General features: G+C 41.3%; 1 long non-coding RNA gene across 2 annotated transcripts in view; it reads right to left on the bottom strand.

Annotated features, from left to right (window-relative positions):
- Window positions 1–2,408: 2,408 nt before the first annotated feature.
- Window positions 2,409–10,673, bottom strand: part of LOC309860624 — a 35,000-nt gene continuing 26,735 nt past the window's right edge. The window contains exons 3-4 of one of the 2 annotated variants that reach the window (XR_014309499.1): window positions 4,991–5,082; window positions 2,409–4,028 (exon numbers count right to left, since the gene is read on the bottom strand). This is a non-coding gene — a long non-coding RNA (uncharacterized lncRNA). Of the gene's footprint in view, window positions 4,029–4,849; window positions 5,083–10,673 lie in introns of those variants that run through there. The other variant, XR_014309500.1, reaches the window with a different exon arrangement.

The following is a 10,673-nucleotide window of genomic DNA, read 5'->3' as shown; positions in this document are numbered from 1 at the left end:
TGTTCTGGTAAACCACGAAGCTTTGTGTTGGTTTTTAATGCAGCAATGGATAACTGAAACACTCACTGATGTGCTTTGTTTCTTTCTCTCTCTCTTTTTTAAAAGACTTTATTTATTTGATAGAGAGAAAAAGAGAGAGAAGGAATGAGCATGAGCCAGAGGAGGGGTGGGAGAAGGAGAAGAAAGCTCCCTGCTGAGCGGGGAACCTGATGTGGGACTCGACCCCAGGACCCTGAGATCATGACCTGAGCCAAAGGCAGATGCTTAACTGACTGAGCCACCCAGGCATCCCTCACTGATGTGCTTTTTTCTTTTTATTAAACTTTTATACTTGTTCTCATACATTTCAATGCTTCTTTAAACTTAAGAAATCAGAATAAAAGGAAGAGTATGCCTCATTTATTTAAAGTTTTGAAATATTTTAGATAGATGTTAAATAAGGAATTGGATATAAGACTGTGATACTTCTCTGCTCTTATCCCCCATCGCCCTCCCTCTCACTCTGGATGAAAGCTGTGTTATTCACATGGCTTGCAAGACCCCATATGATCTGTTCCTTACCCCTCGCCTCCCTGACCTCAACCTCTACCACTCATTGCCTTTGATAATCCTGGAGTATAAAGGGCACGGTGCACATCAGGACTTTGTATTTGCTGTTCCTTGTGCCTGGAATGTTCTCCTCCTAGGTATAGTCATGACTTGCTCCTCACTGCCTTCAAGTCTTTACACAATTGTTACCTTGTCCATGGAGTCTTTCCTAACCTGATTGGAAATTGTTACTCTCCCCTTCCCTAACCCTCTTACCCCTGCCTTGCTTGCTTTTTTTTTTTTTTTTTTCTTCTTTCTTTCCCTCTAAAGCACTTAAGGCCACTTAGCCTATTACATATTATTATTCAACTTGTTTGTAATCATCTCTCTTCAGCAGAACCTCAGCTCCAAGAGAGAATTTTTTCCTTGTTTCCTGTACTGCTAGAAACCCAGGACTTAAAGTAGTCTTCATGCCTAATGTGGGGCTTGAACTCATGACCCTGAGATCAAGACCTGAGTTGAGATCAAGAGTCAGACTTTCAACTGACTGAGTCACCCTGGCTGCCCCAGAAACCCAGAACTTAAAACTGCATGTGTTACAAAGTTAACAGTCATTAAATCCTTGCTGGGTGATTAAATGAATATTTCTAAAACCCAAAGCCTCAAATCTGGACAGTTGCAGGCTGATATGTGAGGGACAGTCTCACTTCCTGGCAATGGATGGCATTGCTGTTCAGCTCTATTGGACAAGGGGGAACCACAAGAGCGGTTAGGAGAACTTCAAGCCAGAGGTCAGCAAACTTTTTCTCTAAAAAGCCAGAGTAAATATTTTAGGCTGCATGGGCCATATGGCCTGAGTTGCAAACGACTCTGTCATGGTAGTGTGAAATCAGCCACAGGCAATGGATAAACACATGAGTGTGACTTATGCTTCAATAAAACTGTATGTATGGACACTGAAATTTGAATTTAATTTAATTTTATGTGTCACCAAATATTATTATTTTTTAAAAAAAATTTTTCAACAATTTAAAATGTTTTTTAAAAAAACCATTCTAGTTTTGCAGGTCATGTGAAAATAGAGGGTGGACCAGATTTGGGCTACAGTTTGCTGACCAATGTTATTAACAATCTCCAAGTGACTCAAAGTGTGGGAGAGGAATTCAATTTCCAGGGAGACTAGCCAGACAATTATTCATTTTTAAAGGAGTATTATTTATAATATGACTTCATGAATATTCATAGTGATTTTTGCATGCTAGGCACTTTTATAGCCAATATGCCTGGGTGAGAAGGCACAGGGCAGGAGCCAAGTAAAAAGAAGCCATCTTTAGGCTGGGTATGCCAAATCCACTAATCTCTCCATACTTCCTTCCACTGAGAAAGAGATGGCCCCACATGGGAGGAAGCAATGCCGGCCATCATAGATGGGGCGACCCAGGAATCAGACTGTTAAAGGTGCTAAGGCTATGGATTTGTTTCTCACGTGGACCAGTTAGCTTTTGACTGAAGTCCCCACTGCTGGCTCCAGGCAGCTGTCTCGTGTAGGCTGAAAAGGAGGGCAAGGGGGAGTCTCACTCAATGTCTTTGTGGCCACAGGAGAGGGGAGCCATTTTAGTAATCAAAATATCAGATAGCCTTAATGTCTCTGGACATGGTGCTGGCCCTTTGTGACCTCTAGAGGTGTATTGTGGGTCGGGCAGGGACAAAAGATGACAAGATGTCACTTTGTACTGAAAAGGAGTATTTTAGAAAACACTTTAGAATGAAAAATTCCAAACATACACAGAAGTAGAGAACAAAGTAAGATGAGCCCCCAGGTACCCAGTCACCCAACTTCAAGGGCTGTCAACTCAGAGCCAGACTTGTTTCATCTGTAACCCAACCTCTAGACGACCAGAGTAAATTCCAGATATCATGTCATCTCATTAGGTGAAGGCTATTTTAATTACACAGGAATTCATTATTTAGAATTCCAAAACTAGTCAAAATTCATTTAGAAAGGTGAAAAAATAAGCAAAAGAAAAGCAATAAAAAACAATCCATGCTTTTACCACCAAGTGGTAGTCATTGTTAATTGTTTCTCCTTCCACATTTTAAAAAACAAAAAAGTATCTTACTTTTACTTTTTTACTTTTTACTTTTCTAAAAGTATCTTAGCTAGCCTTTGGAACTTGATTTTGTGCTTTCTTGATAGAGCTATGACACATCTTTCCATGCTAATAAATATACATCTGCCTTATAGTTCTTTTTGGTTGTTGTTGTTGTTGTTGGCTGGGTACAGTATACTTTATTCATGGTACATGACAAGGTAGGGCTCCCCAAGCCCCTCCTCTTCTTTAGGGGTCTGTGATGGAAACTGTGGAGGTTGGGGGATTCTCATTGTATTGGAAGATGAGTTGGGACAAGGACTCCCCAGCTGCTGGAGGCCTCTCTTTTCCTCTTACTCTCACCAGGGTTGGTAGTCCAGGGGGCTCTTACTTCTTAAAGGCCATATGGAGCATAAGGTTGCTGTACCCAGATTCATCGTCATACCAGGAAATGAGTTTGACAAAGTGGTCACTGAGAGCAATGTCGGCCCCAGCACTGACGGTGGGAGAGTGGGTGTCACAGGAGACTACTTAATCCTCAGTGTACCTCAGGATGCCCTTAAGGGGATACTCCAATACCTGCTTCACCAAATTCTTGATGCCATCATATTTGGAAGCTTTTTCCAGACAGCAGGTCGGATCCATGGTTGACATACTGGGGGTGGGGACATGGAAAGCCATGCCAGTGAACTTCCCATTCAGCTCAGGGATAACCTTATCTACATCCTTGGTGGAACCAGTAGAAGCAGGGATGATATTCTGAGCAGCCCCTCAGTCATCATGCCACAGCTTCCCCAAGGGGCCATCCATGGTCTTCTGAGCAGTAGTGATGGCATGGACTGCAGTCATGAGTCCCTTCACAATGCTGGAGTTGTCATGGATGACCTTGGCCAGAGGGGCCAAGCAGTTGGTGGTGCAGGAGGCATTGCTGACAATCTTAATGGAGTTGTCATACTTCTCATGGTTCATGCCCACCACAAACATGGAGACATCAGCAGAAGGGGCAAAGATGATGACCCTCTTGACCCCACCCTTAAAGTGAACCCCAGCCTTCTCCATGTTGGTGAAGACCTCAGTGGACTCCACAACATACTCAGCACCAGCATCACACTACAGGATGTTGGCAAGATCTCACTCCTGGAAGATGGAGATGGGCTTTCCGTTGGTGACAAGTTTCCCATTCTTAACCTTGACTGTGCTGTGGAATTTGTGGTGGGTGGAATCATACCAGGACATGTGGACCATGTAGTTAAGGCCAATGAAGGGATCATGATGGCAACAATATCCCCTTTGTTGGATTTAAAAGTGGCCCTAGTGACCAGGTGCCAAATATGGTCAAATCCATTTACTCTGACCTTCAGCATCTTGTCTCAGGGATGTGGCTGACATTGCATCAGAAGACGTAGTTGTCTGTTGGATATGGAGGAGGAGAGTGCATTATAGTTCTTATGCATATGTCTCCATCATGTGGTTCTTCCTTAGTTTTAAAGCCAATTCCTTATTAGTGTGTATTTAAGTTAATTAAAAAATTTTCCTATTATAATTATCTTGTAATTAATATTTTTCACCAGATAGCTTATATGCTTGCTTGGTCATTTCCTTTGGGTAAATTACTACTGGCATTCCTAGGGCAAAGAGCACCCACATATTTAAATAATTTTTTAAGATTTTATTTATTTATTTTAGAGAGAGAGAGAGAGAAAGAGCATGTGCATAGGGGGAGGAGCAAAGGAGAGGGAAGATAGACTCTCAAGCAGACTCCCTGCTGAGCACAGAGCCAGACAAGGAGCTCCATCCCACAACCCCGAGATCATGACCGGAGCCCAAACTCAGGAGTCAGACGCCCAACCAACTGAGTCACCCAGGCATCCCTTAACAATTTTTATTTGTATTGCCAAAATACTTAGCAAGTAAACCAGGAATGCATAAGAATGCCCATTTGCCACATCTTCACCAGCACCACGTATTAACTTCTAACTTTTGCCAATCGGATAGGTTGGAAATTATTTCTTGTCACTTTAATTTGCATTTCTTTAATCATGAGGGAGGCTATTTTGAAAATGTTGGTTGGCCAAGTTTTCAGGCTTATTTTTTAACTTTATTACGGAAAATTTTAAAAACGTAAACGCAAAGACAATCCCTATGGAGCTGTAGCCTCCACTTCAGCATTTACCACACACAGTCTGTCTTGCTTCCCTTATATCATCCTCCTTCCCCTTCGCATACATGAATCCCCCACATTATTTTAAATCAAATCTCAAACATCACATTCACTGTACATTTTCAGTGTATCTATTAAATGTAAAAGGATTCTTTGTTATATCATAACCATGATTATTATTGTTAAACTTAAAAATAACAAATGGGGTTACCTGGATGGCCCAGTCGGTTGGGTGTCCAACTCTTGATCTTGGTGTGAGCCTGTGGGGCTCCACATTGGGCTTCATGCTGGGTGTGGAGCCTCCTGAAAAGAAATAAAGTGGTTCTATGGTTATTCTGAACTATAGTTCCTGCTAGGAAGACAGGCGAATACTGGGTTTTTTTCTTAATTTTGTGGCTCTTGAAAAATGAATTAGTTTCCTAGCCTCTTCTAAAATTATCTATGAGAGTTCCTTTATTTTTTTATTTTTTTTTTAAAGAAAGTTTCTTTTTTTTAAGTAGGCTCCACATTCCATGTGGGACTTGAACAACCCTGTGAACAAGAGTCATACCCTCTACCGGCTGAGCCAGCCAGATGCTCCAAAAGTTCTTTTAAAAGTATCAGTATGGGGACACCTGGGTGGCTCAGTGGGTTAAAGCCTCTGCCTTTGGCTCAGGTCATGGTCTCAGGGTCCTGGGATCGAGCCCCACATCGGGCTCTCTGCTCTGTGGGGAGCCTGCTTCTTCTTCTCTCTCTGCCTACTTGTGATCTCTGTCTGTCAAATAAATAAATAAAATCTTTAAAAAAATTGAAAAAAAAGTATCAGTATGAGTTCACAGATTTGGACATATATGATGTGTTTTGATTCAATATAGTTATGAGTATTTTTTATGCTCAAATTTCTCCACCTTTGGCCAGTGGGGAGCCACTTCAAGCTCATACTGTGTCCTTGTGATGTGATTATAGAAGTCTTTGACAGCTTTGCTTTCTGATACGACAGATGTTCCACTCTCATTTTGTACCTCAAAAATCATATTGTTAGGATTAATATCGATATTCTTATTTTGAAACTATCTCCAATATATCAAATGAGTAATTAATTACATTGGTGTGCTTAGGAACCAAGATTTTCACCATCAAAGAAATAAGTATATAAAACCAAGTAAGTCAAAGTACAGAAATTCTAGGTTAGAATTGGATATTCAGCATAAACAATGATGTCTTTTCCTTTAAAAAAATGTTTTCCAATACTTTCCATCTAAACACCTAGAAACAATGACCAATCCAACTGCAACGAGAGCTCCATCTTCCAAGACTGTTTTATAAATACCATTTCTCACCAAAACTAGGGATCTCTGGATAAAGGCTGATACCAGGTTTGGGGCAAGAAATTCATATAGACTTTTATGTGAAGACATAAGTATATGTAGTTTGATATTTCATTTACAGTAACTATCTTCATTTAGTGCTATTGGTGCAACGAAATCATACTTTTTTGCATCTGAAAAAGTTACAACTTCAGTATGTATTTATATATTTTTAAGATTAATTTTTTAAAGATTTTTAAGATTACTTTTTAAGTAAATTTAAGATTTTTTGATTTTTAAGATTTTTAAAGATTTTTTATGATTTTTTAAAAATTTATTTTTATTTATTTTATTTTTATTTTATTATAAATAATAAATAAATAAATATAAGAAATAAGAAATATAAATAATAAATAATTAAATAAATAATTGATAATAAAATGATTTATTTATTATTTATTTTTATTATTGTTATTTATTTTATTTATTTTTTATGATTATTTTTTAAACGATTACTTTTGAAATATCATTATTGTATTAACAATTGTCACTGAAGCAGTGACGATTTTTTAAGATTTTTAAGTAAAATTTTTTACTTTTACTTTAACTTCTAATTTTAAATTTAATTTTAATTAAATCAAATTCAGTAAATTTAAGATTACTTTTTAAGATTTTTAAGATTTTCAAAAGAGTTTTAAAAGATTTAAAAGATTTTAAAGATTTTTTGAGATTACTTTTTTAAAGATTTTTTAAAATTATTTTTTTTAAAAAGTAACTTCAAAAAAGATTTAAAAATAATCTTTTTAAGATTACTTTTGAAATGTCCGTATTGTGTTAATATTCGTCACTGAAGCAGTGAAGTGAGGCCATATATCAAAATGAGAAATATGGGTGTAGACACTGCAGAAAAGACCACACTGTTGATGGATAAGCCCTAGTTAATCATAACCTCAACAATTTATTGTGCAGATAAAGGTTTGACCTGCTGTAAAAGCAGAACTTTCAAAGAAGTCCTGCAAAGCCTGAGTCTCTGTAATTACATACAGAGATAACAATGACTCCGGGGCTGCTTTTTTCCATTAGGTCTGGGCGCGGCACCACCTTCTGTCAGAGCCAGGCTGAGTTCTGGAACAGCCTTGGAGGCGTCCTCTGCACGGCTGGGATGCTTTGCCTATCCAGCCCTGAATGGATGCCTCTTCTCTCAGGTGTGTCTTCAGAGACCCTATTGAAGCGGCTGTGAGTAAAGAGGGATTGATTATAAACTGCATCATTTCAAGGCAAGAAATGACCCTGTGATTCAGTAACCAAGGCGGTTACCCTCTCCTCTTCATTGGCGGTGGCCGGGTCTGCTTTCTCCTTTCTCTGTTATTCCTTCTTTGAGGCTGTGGGATCACCTGTGCATCTCAGCTGCTTGTTTATTTCTCTTTTCTCATTCATCAGCTTTCAGACTTCCTAATCGCTCACCCACGGTTCCCTGGTGGGTACCACAAAACGGCACATTCCCGTGTCTATGTGACCTGTCGGCCCATCTTCCCAAAGAGAGCTGATTTGTTCTCAGGGCTTCACATCCCAGTTCCTGGGGGAGTGGACCCGATGAGCTCAGTTTGGATTAATGGCTGGAGGTATTTGGGTGGAATTGTCTGGTGTCCCGGGTGTCTGCACCTAGAGACAGTCCATTAGGAAGAGCCTGCAGGAAGTGGGTGTGGGATACAGAGGAACGACTGGGATCTCTAGCTGAAGGCACAGGGAAGAGTTCCGCAGTAGCCAGACAGACACCTTCCTCCATGGTAATTCCTTCGTAATTAGGTCCTGACATCTTTTTACCACTGAGAACCATCCTGCCAAGGTGTTGGATCCAAAGATCTTTTCCTATCGTCCAAGTTCTTCCTTCTGCTTGGATGGTCTCCTGTTTTCACTTGACATTTGGTCTGCCCAACCTTTCATCTTTTAATAAAATAAATTACAATCTCACCTCCTCCGGGAAGCTGTCCTAATTCCCTACAGATTAGACTGTTGGAGCCACGTTGGTATTCCCCCTTGTCACCGGGGCAGAGCTCCCCAATGCACTGCATTTAAATGACCTCTTTATGTGTCTGTTACTTGACTACAAACTCTTGAAGATGAGGGCGCTTGGGTGGCTCCGTCGGTTAAGCATTCAACTCTGGATTTCGGCTCTGGTCATGATGTTGGGGTCATGGGATCAGGCCCCCTGTCAGGTTCTGTGCTTAGTGCAGAGTCTGCTTATCCCTCACCACTGCCCCAGTTTTTCTCTCTCTTGCTCTCAAACAAACAAATAAAATCTTTAAAAAAAAAAATAGAAAAAAAAAACCACAAAAAACCCCCCAACAAACTCTTGAGGAGGAGCTATGTATCTATGTACATTTTTCTCTTCAGAGACCAAACAACATGGCAATGAAACATGGCAATGAAAGCAAAGGCATCGAAACTACAAAAACCAGGGTTTAAATGCCAGGGTTGCTGCTTGTTATCTAGGTGATCCGGGACGATTTTTCAGCTTCTTTGTGTCTCAATGCCGTCATCCGTAAGATGGGGCATCATGATGGAAAGCCATCATGTGGTTGGGAATAGGACATGAGAGAACACAGGCAAATAACTTAGCACAGGGCTTGGATATGATAAAGGCTCTATAAATAGTGGCTTTTTATTATGCACAGTGTTTGCTGAGAACCAGAAAGATGTTAGCGCGTGTGCAAATCACAGCAGGGAATACAAAGATGAATGAGATACGGTCTCACTCTGTAGGAACTCACGACTCGTAGAGGAGGGATGGGTGATAAGAAGCAACTCTACCTTGTGTTTTTCTTTAGTTCTGAAGGCTTCTACCATGAAAGCATCTTTGGCATAGACATATTTTATTTGGCAGAAATCTCCCTCCAATGTACGGGAAAACAGGATGCCGACGTGGTCATGATATCCATCAGCCTGCAACCATCATTAAGGCTTAGAGAGATTCAAGTCATGGACAACAGGAGATGAGCCGAGGGCAGGCAGAGAAGACAGACAGAGCCCTCCGAAGCCCACTTCGGGCAGGCAAGCTTCCTAGGACACCTTCCATGGGATGCTGGCCACTTAGCACATTCCTCTTTGGAATCATCCTTAGCTTTTGAACACAGAGGAGAGGAGATGAGACGCCACCAAATCTTCCACAAGGTCAGAACCATCTTATCTTTCTCCAAAGGAAAGCAATCCCACATCCCTCTTTCCCTATTTTCAGTTTCAAGATTCTCCCTCTTCAAAATGAGACCGCCCTTTGCTTGTCTTGCATGCAGTAATACATTTAATTTTAGACTTGGGGGTGGGCTGACTGGAGCTGAGGGCATTTTTGTGGTCTCCAAAAGACTCCCCCTGGTTCTCAGAGGGGAGTCCATCGCCAGGCCTTCCCGAGTCTCCACTTCCCGCCCCCTTAGTCCTCACAATGTCCTATGTGCTCCATCAGCATATGGCTTGGTCTGCCTGCTTTCTGCTTCCTCTGGAAAACAAGTTCTGGCAGGAGTGGACCCCTCCTTGTCCCATCTTGGGGGGTCTCCGATGAAGGCCCACTCACCATGTTGATAGATCCCCGATAGCCACTCGGCTTGACTTGGTGGTTAGCAGACTTGCTTAGGGCTATCATCACAGCAACCACAGTTTCTAAACCCATTATTAGAACTTCAGAGCTGAGGTCTGGGAAAAGGGGGCAGACCCCGTGAAAGGGAGTCATACCTGGGAAAACAGGACATGTCCAGACAAATGTGGAGATAAGGCACTGAGCTTCGGGAAAGCAGGGAAAGAAACAATCCATTCTGAGAAAAGCCAAAAATAGTCAAACAAAAACATCTCATCAAAAACAGGCTCCCAAGTGCCCATAAAGCTAAATGGGCAGTTCAGGGTCCTGGGGCAGCTCTGGGGCTCCTGAGGAATTCTCAAATGTGAGCACTGAATTTCCAGTAAATTAACCAGACTTTGCTTTCCTAACTTCAAGGGCAGTTACTGTTTATTAAGGATGCAGCCTGTATCGGTCAGGATGTTAAGTGTTTTATCTGTCCTAGGTCATTCAAATGTGGATACTAAGGTGTCAAAATGTTTGATCTGTCATCCGTCTATCCGTGCACCCTCCCATCTGTCCATCCAGCAAGCGTTTACTGAGCAAGTGCTATGTCCACAAGAGGGCAGGGGTCAGATGCCCACCTTCCACAGATGGGAAGATGCTTCTTCCACAGTGGATTGGGGGAGCCCCACGCATCAACAAACAGCCCCAGCACAAAGTAAGAATATAACAGGAGCCGTTTTTCCCAGGAATCTGCCAAAGGGCGCCCTCGGTCCCAGCCCCACCTCCCACCTTGCGAGCCAGAAATTAAAACACATTCATTAATGCCATCTTAAAGTCCCAAACAGCGCTCTGCTTCAAGTGGCAATAAATATTTCATGCCCAATTGTGCTGCGTTCCTCACCGTGTTTATTAAATGGACTTTCTCATAATTCCAGTTATTCATTTTAATAGGTCAGGCCTTGGCTGTGATTTAAACAGACCGCCGAGGAAACAGCCATGGTTAAACACTGTAACAATATGGATTATTAATTTAATTGGCCGGCTATTACTTGTTTGGA

Source organism: Mustela nivalis (assembly GCF_964662115.1).
Source record: "Mustela nivalis genome assembly, chromosome: 2".
NCBI lineage: Eukaryota > Metazoa > Chordata > Mammalia > Carnivora > Mustelidae > Mustela > Mustela nivalis.
This window is presented reverse-complemented; position numbering and strand designations above follow the sequence as displayed.